General features: G+C 39.1%; 1 long non-coding RNA gene across 2 annotated transcripts in view; it reads left to right on the top strand.

The window, feature by feature from the left end:
• Positions 1-16,622, top strand: part of LOC309644106 — a 47,274-nt gene that overhangs the window by 16,900 nt on the left and 13,752 nt on the right. The gene's annotated exons all lie outside the window — the stretch shown is intronic.

Raw genomic sequence — 16,622 nt, 5'->3', positions numbered from 1 at the left:
CAGGGATCGAACCCATGTCCCCTGCATTGGCAGATGGATTCTTAACCATTGTGCCACCAGGGATGTCCCCATATGGTAGTTCTATTTTTAACTTTTTGAGGAATCTCCATACTGTTTTCCATAGTGGCTGAACAATTTACATTCCCACAAACAGTGCCTGAGGGTTCCCTTTTCTCCACATACTCGCCAACACTTGTTATTTGTTGTCTTTTTGATAATAGCTATTCTGACAGGTGTGAACTGATATCTCGTTGTGGTTTTGATTTGCATTTCCTTGATGATTAGTAATGTTGAGCATCTTTTCATGTGCCTATTGGCCATCTGTATGTCTTCTTTGGAAAAATGTCTATTCAAGTCCTCTGCCCATTTTTAAATCAAGTTGGTTGTTTTTTTTTTAATGTTGAGTGTATGAGTTCTTTGTATATTTTTGCTATTAACCCCTTATCAGATATATCATTTGAGAATATCTTCTTCCATTCAGTAGGCAGCCTTTTTCATTTTGTCGATAGTTTCCTTCACTGTGCAAAAGCTTTTTAGTTTGATATAGTTCCATTTGTTTATTTTTGCTTTTGTTTCCTTTGCCTGAGGAGACATATCCAAAAAAATTTAGCTAAGACCGATGTCAAACAGTATACTGCCTATGCTTTCTTCTAGACGTTTTATGGTTTCAGGTCTCAAAAGATCATTCTTGGTGTCTGTCATATAGATGAGAGGCCAGAACCACTGTAAGGGGGAACTCAGTGGATAAAAGAAATAACTGAGCCTTTCTCACCCTCTCTGAACCTGAACTATGAGGAGTCTAGGTTTTTATAAGGACACCTTCAGGTGAGGAGTGTTCAAGTTTGCCTTTTTATCCCTGGAGGCCCATGAGGATGTAGACTGAGTGGGACCCCTGTAGCAGATCACAAAGTGAGCATGAGTAAGTCATAGCTTATGAGTCAATTTATTCTAGATGTGTGCTACTCTCTGTGTGTATTTCCATTTTAAATGTTTCAGGTGCATCTAAGCATTATTCAGGAGACCAAGGCAAGGGCCTGTGTCCATCTTGGGCATGAGGATATGCAGAGTCCTTCTGAAGTCAGCATGATGGTAACTACAAAAGTCAACCAGGGACCTTAAGAGTAAGGGAGAACTCAGGAGGAAAGAGTGAGTGGGGGAAGACACCCTTTTCCCCAAGAGTACCTGCTTTCAACGCAAGATCCTTCGCTAAGGAATATGGAATTTCTCTTCAATTACAAACATGTATGATGTTAGTTCTAGAAGGGCATATAGAGGTCATTTAGTCCAACCCTCTCATTTTACAGTTGACCCACAGAGGTTACATGAACTCACCTATGTCAGTGGCAGAACCCATTCAATATTCTTTCCACTGTGCAATATTGATACCAGGTTATCGAACAAGTCAATTTTCAATGAAATAAAACATTTAAAAGTTGTGTGTTTATGCATTTTTATGGAGAAGAAATTCACAGTTTCTTAAAATCAAATTTGCCAGAGCATCCATGAGCCATAGCATAAATAATAAGTTCTGGGAGGATGACAGTTTTCATCACAACTTCTTCACCAGCTTTCCAAGCTCTTGTGAATGAGATTCCAACACGTTAAGTCCCTCCCACCCCCCAACTCCATTTACCAACTGATTTTCTCCTGAAAACGTAGCTTTTATTCTCACAGAAATCTTCTTCCTTTGATGTCTCACCTTACTTTTACTTATGGCTTTAACAGGAAAATACCTTTCCTACAGTAGGTGCTCAATTCAGAGGTATATGGATTTTCTGTATCCAATTCTACCTGCATAGAGATGGAAGTTTGTTTCTATCACCATTGATTGTATTGCAAGGTCCAGGGCACTTCAGTCAGTTACATTTTCCTTTGTTCTTCACAAGTGTTTTCTCAGTTCAAATGACGATTTGAACTCAGAAACTCTCTCATCCAGTATGGTTTCTGACCTATATTGACTCTGAATATTATATTCACCTCCAAAGTAATTTTTTCCTTTATTTTTATTTGATATTTTATGCATCATGCTTCCTTTACTTGGACAAAGTAGTTAACAAAATAAAATATCAAAACATTAACATCTTTGAATGAACGAATGAATAAACAACATTGTGAAAGAGAAGCATTGACTCTGAGTGCAGCTGTGGATGGTGTAAGCTATGTCGCCAGTCATCTTGGCTGGGTCACTGGTGTCTCAAATCCACTCCATGCTTTTGAGACAATATTTGTGGTATGATGCTGTTGAAATAGTACCTGATTCGGTTTTGTTCCTATTGTGTCCTTCTGGCCCTTCTCTCACCCAGTCAAATGGGCACTCCACATTCCCTGCATCAGGGTAGGAAAGACACAGCAGAAGACAGAAAGAAAGCCATCCTTGTTTTTGTTTCAAAACTCTAAGCCTCAGTGAAAGGGGAGAAACTCAAGTGACTGGACTATAGATTGGAAGACTTTTTGATAAGAGGAAGCTTGGGGACATTCTTCAGTCTGGGAGGGTTGCGAGAGAAAGGGGAAGATACAACCAATTAGGGGAGAGCTTGGTGGAACTGGGATGGACCATGGGGAAAGGAAGACAGATGGCATCTGGAGACCATTCCATGTCCCGCTTGAGCAAGCAACTAAAGTATTCACTACCCATGAGCCATAAAGGAGTTAGACCAGTGTCCACAGGCTGTCTCTCCTTTTGAGCATCCCCTGGGTTGAGGAGCTTTACTACTTGCCCTTGGGTTTAGCTGCCTAATAAGAAACTCCCTAGCAGTGGTCAACTTGCCACTCATGACCCCTCAGCAGGAGGAGTTACGACCTTCTTTTCAGAGCTTTTGATTGGAAGGTACCCAACCACTCTGTATGGGACTACCTCTTACTTGGTGTCCTAGGACATCCATAATCCTCCTGAAGGAAGGCAGCATCCTGGTGAGTGAGACCAAAGACTTGTGACTTACATTTAGTTTGAACTGATCAGAATCAGCTCAAGATCTCCACCACATCTTGGCCTGTGGTATAGCACTCCTCTATTGTCTAACTGAGTTGGGAAGTTTTTAGGGAGTTGCAAATAGGAGTCTGGGTTGTTTGCAAGGTCTTAGTGACAGTAACAAAGGTCCTAGAAGCAGCAGATTGAAAGTCAAGATGTCACCTCTGCCCACCCATGGTGCTTTAGTGGGGCATCAGCTTTAATTTGCCCTTCCTCTTTTTCCATTTTGTGGCCTTGGCTGATCTACAGACCACCCCTGCTTTCTTTTTCCCTATTATACTTCTCTGTGGAGTGTTGCTTACATGGGGATCATCAGGAAACATTGTCCCAGACATGGAAATGGGCAAAAGAGATTGATGTATGTCCTTTCGGTGTAGTGCTGGATATTGTCTAGTGTATACTTGGGGGTTGTCTAATTGAAAACAGGTGTGCTTCTTTCACTGGTTTTCTATGGGCCTTCTATAGGGGTAGAAGGTAATTTATAAAAAACTGATTGTAGTACATATGATTATTGTCCTTAGTAATGCAAATGAATTTTGTCTGGTAGAGGTAAAATTGATTTCTCTCGGTAAAAAAGAGAAGCCTAAACATTAATATCTTGTTGGGCTTAAGAATATTAATCAGTTTTACATCTATTAGGTAATCGATTTCAGGATTCCAAAGATATTTCAGAAATATAAATTCAATATATATGTATGTATATATATACATATATATGAACATATATATATTCAAATTCTCCTTTAAGCTAGTTTTAATATCTTACTGTTTCTCTTACTAATTAATAGCTTGAGTAAAATAAAATACTGAATAAAATCTTTGACTTGTGTTCATTTTGTATTTGCAAGTTAAAAGTCATTTTAACTTTTTGAAATTATACTTTAAGTGGATAACTTCTTAAGATGAGGCGGACTTCTTGAGATGATTTTCTGACATTTTTCCTCCTTGTTTACTTTATACTTTTAAAATGTTGCTTTCTGTTCTAGAACACAAAATTTTTTCCATTGCTCTAAGTGGTCATAACTTTAGATGTAAACAGAGAGGAATGTGGTTGATTGCTGCAAGTACTAATTTTTCTTAATCATTGGACATTTTTTGTTCAATAAAATGTCTTTACCCTTGTTGGCTTAGTCTTGTAGGACAAGATGTACTTATAAACCTAATCAAGCATCTTACCCGGATTCATATGTACAAAGAGGCTGGACATCAGCGATGTTGATGGAACTAGCGTTATTATGAGAGCAGACACAAACCAACATTTCCTTCTTCTAATGATTCGTGGCTGAGCTGAGCACCATAAACCACATTAGACTTCTTATCAGAATGGGATAAAACAAGGATCATCCAGTATAGAAAAATAGTTTATAAGCAAAGTATTAGAGATTATGAGCATTGGAATGACCAAGACATGAGGAAAGATTTTACTGATTGGGAAAATTATAAAGAGAAGCAGTGGAAGATAAGATAAGTGAAGGTCTTTGAAATTTATCCTACAGGAAAGTGAGGAGATTCTGGTAATTCTTGAGGAGGGGAATGGAATTCTAAACATAAATGGCTTAAGAAGACTAACATGGCAGTCATGTGTCACAAGGATTGGATTTGGAAGTTGCTGGCTGAGCTGGGTAGGGGAGAATTAAAGACAGCCTTGAGAACATCCTAGATGGAAAGTGAAAGAAGAATGTAGGGGATTTTTTCAAAGGTTTAATGACCTTTGGACTAGAGAATGAAAAAGAGTGATATTGAAAATGACTTCAAAATTTTGAACTTGGGATGAATGATGACATTGAAAGGGAAGACAGACAAAATTTCTGTTTTCTGAATTTTTTCAGTATAAGGCAGATCTGACAATATAATAATTTATATTCTGTGATTTTCTTTGCTTTTTAAATTTTGAAGCATTTTCCCCGATTTGTCTCATCTGATAGTCACAACAGTCTGTGAGGCAAGCATAGTAATTGCCATGTTCCAACTGTTACTCTTACAGAAGAAGAAGCTGAAGCTCAGAGATGTTAAGGGATTAAATGATTTTTTCAAACTTCAGGGAGGTGGCCCAACTTTGCTTGTGTTTTTGATCAAGTAAGTGAGTAAAATGATGTACAAGCATCATAGGAATTCAGGATAATGGGTGACTGTCCAGTTAGAGAAAGAAGAGGTTGGTCTTGTAGATATGGTCAAATTCTCCTCTAGATGTGAGATATGGGTATCATGGATGTGAAATAGTTGGGAAGTAAGGGCCCAGGTATCTGGAACTTGACTCTCTAGTGCTAATCTAAATTGGAGGTAGAGTCTTACCCAGTAAAAACAGATATATTGCAAGATATCACATATTGATCACTCTCTACCCAGATTTCTGGAAATATTCTGGTCTATAACATAAAGAGTACCCCTCCCAGGGCTTCCCTGGTGGCGCAGTGGTTGAGAATCTGCCTGCCAATGCAGAGGACACGGGTTCGAGCCCTGGTCTGGGAAGATCCCACATGCCGCGGAGCAACTGGGCCCGTGAGCCACAACTACTGAGCCTGAGCGTCTGGAGCCTCTGCTCCGCAACAAGAGAGGCCGCGATAGTGAGAGGCCCACGCACCGCGATGAAGAGTGGCCCCCACTCGCCGCAACTGGAGAAAGCCCTCACACAGAAACGAAGACCCAACACAGCCAAAAATAAACATAATAAATAAATAATAAATAAAAATTAAAAAAAAAAAAGAGTACCCCTCCTTTTCCTTCAAGGAGGAGAAATTGATTTGATTAAACAAGAGGAGGGATGGGGTCAGCATACGACTTGAAGGTGGAGAGATAAGAGAGAGCTGTGGAAAGGCCTCCCTGAAGCAAGACACTCCTCCACCCACCATAGGATTTTTGCAAGGTGGGAAGAGAAGCTCTTGTCATGTCTATCCCTTGTTGGGTATGTTCCAGAAACAGTTTTGGAACAGCACTGAATGTTCTCATCTCCCCATTCTCCATAGGTCAGGGATAAGTGGAAGTACTGAGGGTAGTAGAAGTACCCTCACATTAACCCTCACATTAACCCTCACATCTGTTTTCATCTCTGGATACTGGTCATTAGTGTCAAAGCCTTAAAGCACGTGTGCCTGTTATCAAGACTATACCTTGTCTTCCTCCCATACTTCATGAGGTTCTGATAAAGAATCCTGCTGCTTGGGTTAGTTCCTGTATGGCATTGAATGGATTTTTCAAATCTGTTCTGTCATCAAATGAATGTTACACCCCCAGAGTTGCAATTTAGGTACTTAGCATCAGTGCCAATCAATGGTAAATTTTGGCAGCAAAGAGCATGTACTTCTGTCATTTCCAGTGAAGTTGTACATAATAAAGTGTCAAGGCCTCTCCAGGGCCCAGAAGAAAAGTGCTGGAATCCTGAGCTCTGAGCCTTTGATGTGTGTGATGGCTAATTTTATGTCAACTTGACTGAACCATGGTGCCCAGATATTTGGTGAAACAATATTGTGGATGTTTCTGTGAAGGTGTTTTTTGGATGAGATTCACATTTAAATTGGTGGATTTTAAGTAAAGCAGATTACATTTCATAACATAGGTGGGCCTCATCCAGTTAGTTGAAAGCTTTAATAAAACAAAGACTGATCTCTCCCAAGCAAGAAGCAATTTTGATAGAAGTTTGCCTTTGGACTCGGAATACAGCTTTTCTCTGGGTCTCTAGCCTGCTGGCCTACCCTGCAGATTCTGGACTTGTGAAGCTTCAAAAGTCATATGAGCCAGTTCCTTAAAATCTCAGTCTCTCTCTCTCTCTCTCTCTCTCTCTATTTTTCCCCCCTAGTTTTCTAGTTATCTTATTGTTACATAACAAACAACCCTGAAACTTAGTGGCACAACTGGGATGGTTCAACTATGGGGTGGAATAAAGATCCACTTTTAAGATAGCTCTCACACAACCACACAGCTAGCAAGTTGGTACCAGCTGTTGTCTGGGAACTTAGCCAGCGCTGTTGGCCAGCAGCCCCTGTTCCTCTCAATGTGGCCCCTCCACAGGCTGCTTGGGCTTGCTCGTAGCATGGGACTATATTCTAAGTACAAACGCCCAAGAGAGGAACCAGGCATCTGTACCTCATTTTATGACCCAGCCTTGGAAGTCACATAGCATCATACCTGCCATAATCATAAAGTCACCCAGATTTAAGGGTGAGGAATTCTAGGGTTGCCAGATAAAATATGAGATGCTCAGTTAACTTTGAATTTCAGATAAATCACATTTTTTTTTAGTATTAAGTATGTCACATGCAATATTTGGGTTACACACTAAAAATTATTTGGGCTTCCTGTATTTTTCCTTCTTAAATCTGGCAATCCTGTTATTGACCTCCTCTGTTAATGGGAGAAGACTCAAAGTCACATTGTAAAAAGATCATGTGGAATGACAGTATTATTGTGCCATATTTGGAAAATACCCTCTTCCCCAGTCTGCCTTATGACTACAACAGTTTCCATCCCTCACATGTGCAAAATAAACTCATTCCTTATCCCCAAGACCACCAAGTCTCATCCATTTAAGGATTAACCTGAAGCCCAGGATCTTATCATCTTGATCAGGTCCAAGTGCAGATGAGGCTTCTCGGTGGGGTACCATCCCTCAGGTACAACTCCTTGAATCTCATTCCTTTTTTTTCCTTTTCCTTTCTTTCTTTTTTTTTTTGCAAAGTGATTCAGATATATGTGTGTGTGTGTGTGTGTATATATATAATCTTTTTCAGATTCTTTTCCATTAGAGGTTATTATGAAATATTAAATATAGTTCCCTGTGTTATACAGTAGGTCCTTGTTGTTTATCTATTTTATGTATAGTAGTGTGTATCTGTTAATCCCAAACTCCTAATTTATCCCTCTCCCCGCTTTCACCCTTTGGTAACCATAAGTTTGTTTTCTCTGTCTGTGAGTCTATTTCTGTTTTGTAAATAAGTTCATTTGTATCATTTTTTAAGATTCCACATATAAGCGATATATGATATTTGTCTTTTTCTGTCTGACTTATTTCACTTAGTATGATAATCTCTGGGTCCATCCATGTCAGAGTTTCATTCCTTTTAATCTGAAGACTATGAAGAGAAGAGACAAGTTTTCTGTTCCTTACACATTCAACATACAGGAGTGAAACCCTCCCATTCAGAAACAGGAAACATGAGAGTACACAGCACTTACCTGTCTGGGGCTATTCTGAAATTCAGCTAGGGGATGTTGCAGGTGCCTTGCTTAGGGCTCAGTCCTATGCCTGGGATTGTTCTCCAGGGATCTTTGCTCTCTGGGCTCTTGGTTCTGCCCCATGAGTCCCCTTTCCTTTTCCATAAGAAATGACATGTGGTTGAAGCTGAGGAGTTCTCTAAGGCTCTTTCCTGTCCGTAGCAGTTTGGGAATACAAAGACTTCTTTTCATTATCTCTGTCGTTTTCAGTCTAAGTTGATAAAATACTTTTGAAAATGCTGTTGTAAGCTTTTTGTGCATCAACTTATAATCCTCTCCATTAGACAAAAGTCACACTCACAAATCTCCCTGTGAGACTGCAACGGGACAAGACCCATAAGATTCTTAGAAGGCCTATTGTTCTGTTTTTCGTTTTGTTGTTTGTTTGTCTTTACATCCTTTAAAAAAGTTTTTATTTGAAAATACTTTCAAACTTACAAAAAGTTACAAAAAACAAAACAAAACAAAATAGTACAAGGCATACTCTGTACACCCTGTACCCAGATTTGCTTATTGTATTCGTTTCCTGCGATTTCTGTAACAAATTACCACAAACTGGGTGGCTTAAAACAACAGAAATTTATTCTCTTATAGTTCTGGAGGCTCAATGTCCAAAATCAAGGTGTTGACAGGGTCATAGTCTTTCTGAAAGCTCTAGGGGAGAATCTGTTTCATACTCTCTTAGCTTCTGGTGTTGCCAGCAATCCCTGGCATTCCTTGGCTTATAGAAGCATCACTCCAATCTCTTCCTGCTTCATTATGTAGCCTTCTCCCTGTGTATGCCTGTCTCTGTGTTCCTTCTTGTCTTTTAAGAACACTAGCCATATTGGATTAAGAGCCCACCCTATTCTAGTATGACCTCATCTTAATTCAATTACATCTGTAAGAACCCTATTTCCAAATAAGGTTTTGAGGTTCTGGGAAGGATGTGAATTCTTGGGGGACACGACCAACCCAGTACACCTGTTGTTAATGTTTCACCCCATTGGGTTTACCATTTGCACTCTTACTCTCTTTCCTCTTCTCCTTCTTTCTCTCTCTTTTCATTCTCTCTCTATATATAATAGTTTTTTCCCTGAATCATTACATTTCATGCACCATGGCCCTTTTACTGCTATGTACTTTAGTGTATTTCCTAAGAATAGGGATATTCTCTTACATGTGTTACTTACCCATTTGTGAATAAACATTTGTTATTCCTAAAAAAAAAATTGTGCTCTTATATAACCACAGTACAATTGTCAAGTTCATATGTTTATGTTGAATACTTATGTTATGTTTATGTAGAATACTTTTATTCTACCATCCATATTCCAATTTTGTTAGTTGCTCTATAACATTATTTATAGCATTTTACCCCTCCAAAACAAGATCCAGTCTAGGGACAGATACTGTGCTTTGTTGTCATTTCTCTTTAGCTCCCTTAATCTGGAACATTTCTATAGCCTTTCTTATGTTTTATGCCGTTGACATTTTTGAAGATTACAGACTGCCCCCCGCTCTGCCAACTGCCACTCACTTTTTTTTTAAAACAGAACTTTCCTCATTTTGTATTTTTTCTATTATTTCTTCCTGATTAATTTGAGCTTATGAATTTCAGCCAGAATAGAACACTAGTGATGTGTCCTTTTTTAGGGTATCACATCTGGAGGTACACAGTGTCCATCTGTCCCTCACTGATGGTATTAATTTTGATCACTTGGTCAAGGTGTTGCCCAATTTTATAATGGTATAATAATAATTTTTATTATCTCTTCCAACTGTTAAGTATCCTGTGTGTAAAACCATGCAAATATCCCGTTCCTCATCAAAATTCCTCCCTGAGTTTACCAACCATTGATGATTCTTTACCATGATGGTTATAAAATCATGATTTTCTAACCCAGGACCCTGCTGACATTTACCAGTAGGTTCTTGGCATTCTGTAGTAAGCAAGAGACCTCCCTTCTCCCTTGTCTATTTATTTATATATTATTGTAATTGATGCATAGAGTTCTATTTTTTAATGGTTTAGAATTACTGCAGTTAATTATTTGGTTACTCAAATTGTCCCAGATTTGGCTAGTGGGGACCCCTTCAAGCTGGCTAAGGTGTCCTTATAATAAGCGCCAATAAAAATTTTCAGCACTTGCTGATTTTCTGGTTTAACAAGTTGTTTCAGGCTTACCTTGTACCTTCCCTGGGATGAGCTATTTCCCCAAGGAGCCCTGGTTCCTTTTAGTGGGGAATGGTATTAGAGACCAAGGAATGGGTGCTAGGTACGCTCATTGCTACTGGGGTAACTTTGTTTCTTGACCCTTTCAGTGGACAGAGCTAGGAAACGTATGCATGTATATGCACACATACATATACAGACATGTAAATATAAACATGCATATATACTTACATAGACGTATTTTAGAAATCATACGTTCATACTGATATCTCCAATTCCTACCTATTCCCACAGCGTGTTTTCTTGCCTGCCCTCCATTCCTTATTTGTAACTTTCCTCCTCCATGGTGAGGACCCTGGCTCCCAACCACACTGGCACATTTACTCACTTGCTCAGTCCTCTGATAAATTTAGAACAGTTTCAGGATTGCTTCACCCATACCGTGACAACAAATAAACCTACTGCAAAGACTTTAGTGTTGATTTGCATTCCCCTTTCTCCTATACCCAACTCTTCCCAATTCTGAGGGCATATAGTCTCACACTGTATTCATAAGGTACATGGATTAGCTCTTTCTTTTCCCCCTTCAGTGTGCTTATAATGTTTATTTGAAATATGAGGCTCAGGTTTTTTGGGTTTTTTTTGGCTTCTTTTTGTTTTAGACATCCCCCCCTCCAATTCCTTTTCTCATTGATTTAATTTCATTTTTGAATATGTAGGATAATGATATGCTTTCAAAAGTGAAAGAAGTTTCACTCCCTCTCATATATTTTCCTCCCACTCCAGTGGGTAACAGAGTTTATTGCGTTCTGGTTAATCCATCCTGTATTTCTTTTTTGTAATGGTAAGTAGATATTTTCTTATTTTCCTTTCATCCTTTCACAAAAGATGTCATAACACATGTACTCTTTAGCACTTTGCTTTTTCCCCTTAATAATATCTCCTAGAAATAAATCCAGAACAGTTCAGAGAGATCACCCTCAGTCTTTTTTTACAGCTGTATAGTACTCCATTGGGTGTATGTGCACAGTTTATTCAACCGATCTCCTAAGCTTGGATACTTACGTAGTTTTCAACATTTTTTAATTATAAATGATGCTACTATGAATAGCTTTTTGCATATGAATTTTTGTATTGTTGGAGGTGTAAATTTTTAGCAGGGGGATTTCTGGGCTGAAGGATAGGTATATATATAGTTTTGTTATTGCCAAATTCCTCACCATATAGGATTTTTCCTGTTTTGCAGTTCCATCAGCAATGAGTAAAACTATTTCTGACAGCCTTACCAACAGAGTGTGTAGACACACTTAAATTTTTTTGCAAATCTATTGGGTAAGAGATGGCATTTCAGTGTAGTTTAATTTTCATTTTTCTTATTATGAGTGAGGATAAACCTCTTTCCATATGCTTTAGGGCCATTTGAGATCTCGTTTTGTGAATTGTCTGTGTTTTGCCCATTTTTCTAAGGATTTTTGGTCTTTTGTCTCCCAAATTTTGAAAGTTCTTTAAAATTAGATACATTAACCTTCTGTCCGTGATAACCTGTCAAATATTTTCTTCCAGTTTTATTGCCTCTGGATTTTGAATTGCAGTTAGAAAGTCTTTTACTACATTGAAGTTAAAGCAGAACTCACCCACATTTCTTCTAGTAGTTGTGTGGTTTCATTTAGTTGACTTTGGTATTCATTTAATTCCCAATTTTTTTCTTCTTCTGAAGATTCCTGACCTTTTTGTCAGGTCAGTTATTCATTTTAAAGAAGTACTTAAAATATTTTATCCAGCAATTTTAGTGGTGTTTATCAGGAGGGTCATTGAGAGGATTGTGCCTACCATGCTGCCAGACATAGAAGTCAGCTAATCTCTGCCCTGCAGCCCTTAAAGAAGACAACATGGTTTTGCTACACAGTTCCTAAACCCATAGTCTTACAACACGTCAACCCTTTTGGTAATTTGCTTTTGGCTAATCGTACTATTTCCTTTTAAAGGTGTTTTTTGTTGAAAAAGAAAATGGTGCATGTTAACTTTTTCTAAAGGTTTCTATGTGTATTTGCTTGAATACAATAAAATATAGATTACTTGGTTGAATATATTTTTAAAGGAAAAACCTTAAATAAAAGCAAGCTTAATTTGAAAATATGGTGCTTGAATTCTATACATGATCAGTAAATACTTGTACAATTCAAATTTTCCTCAATATATAAGCCCAAACAGAAGCATACTATTTAGTATTAGAGATATTTGTTTAACAGAGAAATGAAATTCAAATAATATTCTTAATAAGTTAGAAATAGTTTAATACTTCTTATCAATACTCAAATGCACTTCATTAGGAGATCACTAGCCATTAGGAGGCACCCATACTGTTTTCTCTGTGATCTAGAGTTGACAATGCGTAATAGCCTATGTTTATTGTATATGTGGCTCTTTTATAGCCAGAAAAGTGCTAGAACTTAACCTAGTAGCATTTCCATTTGCTAGCAATATTATAGATGAAAAGAAAACTCAGATTTTTGGAAAAATCCCTCTTTCTAGTCTGATTATATGTTCCTGGACCTGATCTAGTGCAATTGTTGTTCCAGGCACTTGGAGCTTTTGAATTCACCTCCACAGACATTGCTCTGAGCAGTTCTATACGTAAGTGCAAAGTATTTTACACAGGCTCCATCCAAGAAAAGCTTAATTTTCTATCAGCTGATTTTTGGGTCTCCTACCCTACAAACTTCATCCTAAGTTCTCTTATGTTCTTGATTTGGTAAAAGGTTTCAGATGAGCTGTTGGGTAAAAGAGAAAGCAGCTAGGATTTTTTACCAGACCTAACATAGTCTCCACTGCCAAAGACACATTTTAAAAATCATTGTAAATTTTAAAGTTTATGTATTTATTTATTTATTTTGGCTGTGTTGGGTCTTCGTTGCTGTGCGCGGGCTTTTCTAGTTGCGGCGAGCGGGGGCTACTCTTCGTTGCGATGCGCAGGCTTCTCATTGCGGTGACTTCCCTTGTTGTGGAGTACGGGCTCTGGAGCGCAGGCTCAGTAGTTGTGGCGCACGGGCTTAGTTGCTTGGCGGCATGTGGGATCTTCCCGGACCAGGGCTCGAACCCTTGTCCCCGGCATTGGCAGGCGGATTCTCAACCACTGCGCCACCAGGGAAGCCCCAGAAAATCATTGTAAATTTTAATGATGAAGTGTGGAAATCTGAAAAGAAGCTTTGTTTAAAAAAATGGAAAAATTTCCCATAAAATCTTCCCCAAATTCACAATCTATAATGTATGCTTCTCCTTAATTTCCTCTTTTACTCACTTCCTAGTTCCCAGCAGCTGCACGGTCTCTGCAGCTAGCACTCTTCAGAGTGTTTGCCTAATCAGTATTTGTGGACTGAAAGAATAATCCAACAGTAGTAGACAGTATATGAAGACATGTCGGCAAATCTCTTAGATCTGAAATGGTTTAAATGATGGCCTGATACTGTATAATTTAAAATGATTTTATTTATTTATTTATTTAAATTTATTTATTTTTGGCGTGTTGGGTCTTCGTTGCTGCGCATAGGTTTTTTCTAGTTGCAGCGAGCGGGGGTTACTCTTCGTTGCAGTGCGTGGGCTTCTCATTGCAGTGGCTTCTCTTGTTGTGGAGCACAAGCTCTAGAGCGCAGGCTCAGTAGTTGTGGCGCACGGGCTTAGTTGCTCCACGGCATGTGGGATCTTCCTGGACCAGGGGTTGAACCCGTGTTCCCTGCATTGGCAGATGGATTCTTAACCACTGTGCCAGGAGGGAAGTCCTAAAATGATTTTAATATGGAATCATAACCATTAAAATCTTTAGTTCTTAGGTGAGAAAGTTATTGCCTTCAGGGTTGGTTATAAATATTACAGGAAGCACATGCAGCAAATTATTACTAAATTAATTCTAAGAATGTGAACTATTTGAGAGCCAAAGTTATGGATGATATCAAAGGAAAGTAAGTACATCAAAGTTACGTGATGCTTGATGTGAAATATCTATGGAAAATTTGAAACTCCTTTTCTTTGCTCTAGCTCATGGTGGGTTTTAGACTGCATTCTCAGACATGGTTCTTGTCTGAGGCTCACAACAGTCTTGTCGGGCAAGCGGTCCAGAAAGTTTCTGTCACCCTTTTGAGGGATGAGGAATCTGAACATTCGAAGGGTTAATTGACCTTCTATGATCTCCAGCAGTATTGGCAGGGTGCAGGCTAACATAGAGACCTCTGGACTCTTCATTGTGTTGCTTCTGTTATAACATCAAGAGAAAATAAAACTTAAAGCAGAAGAAGAAAGGAAAAGGAAAACAAGTTCAATTCCATAGGTTGTTACAAATAGTAGGTTTATAATAAAAATATTTATAAATGTAATAAATTTAGTGAATATTGGGATGGACTCCCTGGCCTGGGGAGGCGGGGGAGAATGTCTTGATTAAAAAAAAAATTCAGATATAAGGTGAAAATAAGATTTGTGGAATAATAAAGCTCTTAGGAAGAGTAAACGGTGACATTGACTCTGCAGATAAGGTAGGTCGGTTTTTATCTCTTACTAGAGATCCTTAGCATATCTGCCCATATGCCGTAAAATCGCCCATCCTTTCAGACTTTGTGGGCATTTTTCTAGAGGAGGCACCTTTCATCCTCGCTCTGTACCAAGTGGATTGACAGCCGTGCTCTGGATAGCCATCTGCTTGCCAGGAAATCCCAGAAACCTCCTGCTGGGACTTTAGTTGTGGGCCAGGGGAAAGAAGATGCTGAGAGCAAAGGAAGGCATAGATGGCATTCAGAAGGCACACGCCTGGCTGTCATTGTTGTATGAAAATTTCCTGATGCAGAACCTCACCTAACACCTTCATCCGCTGTGGCATAGAAGTCACTTTCCAAGGCCCAGATTGAGCAATGCATTTTTATTCTCTGAGAGTAAATTAACAGGTAGAAGAAGATTCCCAGGGCTGCAAATGACAGCCCTTTACATGGCTTCTGTCTGTTGCCAGACATGCTAGGGCATGTGCATCTTAAACTGTAGAATAAAATCCTCCATTCTTATTTCTTGGCTCTTAAGATTACTGTAGAAATTCAGTCTCTAGTTCTTTTGGTTACATATGTGCAAAATGCCTAACACATGTGTGAAAAGGCAGTTAAATACAACAGCAATTAAGTCATCACTTAAAAAAAATGGTTTTGGATAGTTAAAACTCTTGATTCTGATGAGGTGGTTAAACCATATTCCAAGATAGAATCTAAGGGGCCGTATTAGGCCATAAAAGCTCTTTGCAAATCCCACTTGAATTTCATAGCATGATGGTCTATCTGTGTTAACAGAGTTGTTAAAATGTAAATTACTAAGGGTAAATCCTGATGAAAGGAGCTATGCCAATTGAGGTTAAGAGAGCTTTGAGATTTCCCTGTAGCTGAGGCTGGGGCTCGGGCTGGGGCTGAGCCGAGGCCGGCGTTAATACATAAAGCAAACGCTTCTTAGAATACAGAAGGGGCTTTAGGGAGTTAAGGGTAAACCTAGTAATGATTAGAAGAAATCTTATTCATGATAAATTAAGACTTGTAAGTACAAATTAGATCAAACCATTGAGCTACTTTCCTGAGCAGCCTCATTCTTATATCTCCCAACGACAAGTCTGCACCCTCCATGCCTTCTGCTGACTGCAAAGGCATTCATGTATACAGGTAGGTCTGGAACCTATTCTAATGGTTCAACCTGTATGCAAATGTCAGTCTTCAAAATCCAGCCCTCCTGGGGCCCTTACATGGCAGACAAGAGGATGGAAAGGAAGGCATCTTGGCATAAAGCTGTCTGTTCAGGCATCTTTCCAGGCTCTAATCCAATGTCCACACTAGCTGCCAGAAGGGTCCTCCCAAAACACAAATCCAGTCATGTCACACTCATTTAGATCCCTTCTGGGGAACTGCACCAGCTTCATCCCCCACCTTTTCAAGCAGTTCACACTCAGGCCCTTTCATGTCTCATCATCTTTGCTTATGTGGCCCCTTCTGCCTGGAAAAAACAATAACCAAAACCCTCCAAAACCTATTTAGTTTTCATGGCTCTATTTTTGTATCTTTTCTTTTGTGAAGACTTCCATGATCTTTCACCTTTATCTCTGCTTTTAAGACAGAGTTAGGCTTGCTGCTCTGTGTGTGCCCACAGAATGCAGATTCTGTGCTTACTTACAGATTATATTATGATTGAATATTCACACGCATGCGTGCATATGAATGAGCGCACACACATTTGAACTGTATGAATGCTGAGCATACAGTGGGCTGAGCCGTATCTGCT

Source organism: Balaenoptera physalus (genome assembly GCF_965194825.1).
Source record: "Balaenoptera physalus genome assembly, chromosome: 15".
Taxonomy (NCBI): Eukaryota; Metazoa; Chordata; class Mammalia; order Artiodactyla; family Balaenopteridae; genus Balaenoptera; species Balaenoptera physalus.
Note: the sequence above shows the minus strand (reverse complement) of the source record. Positions and strands in the feature narration are given on the sequence as shown.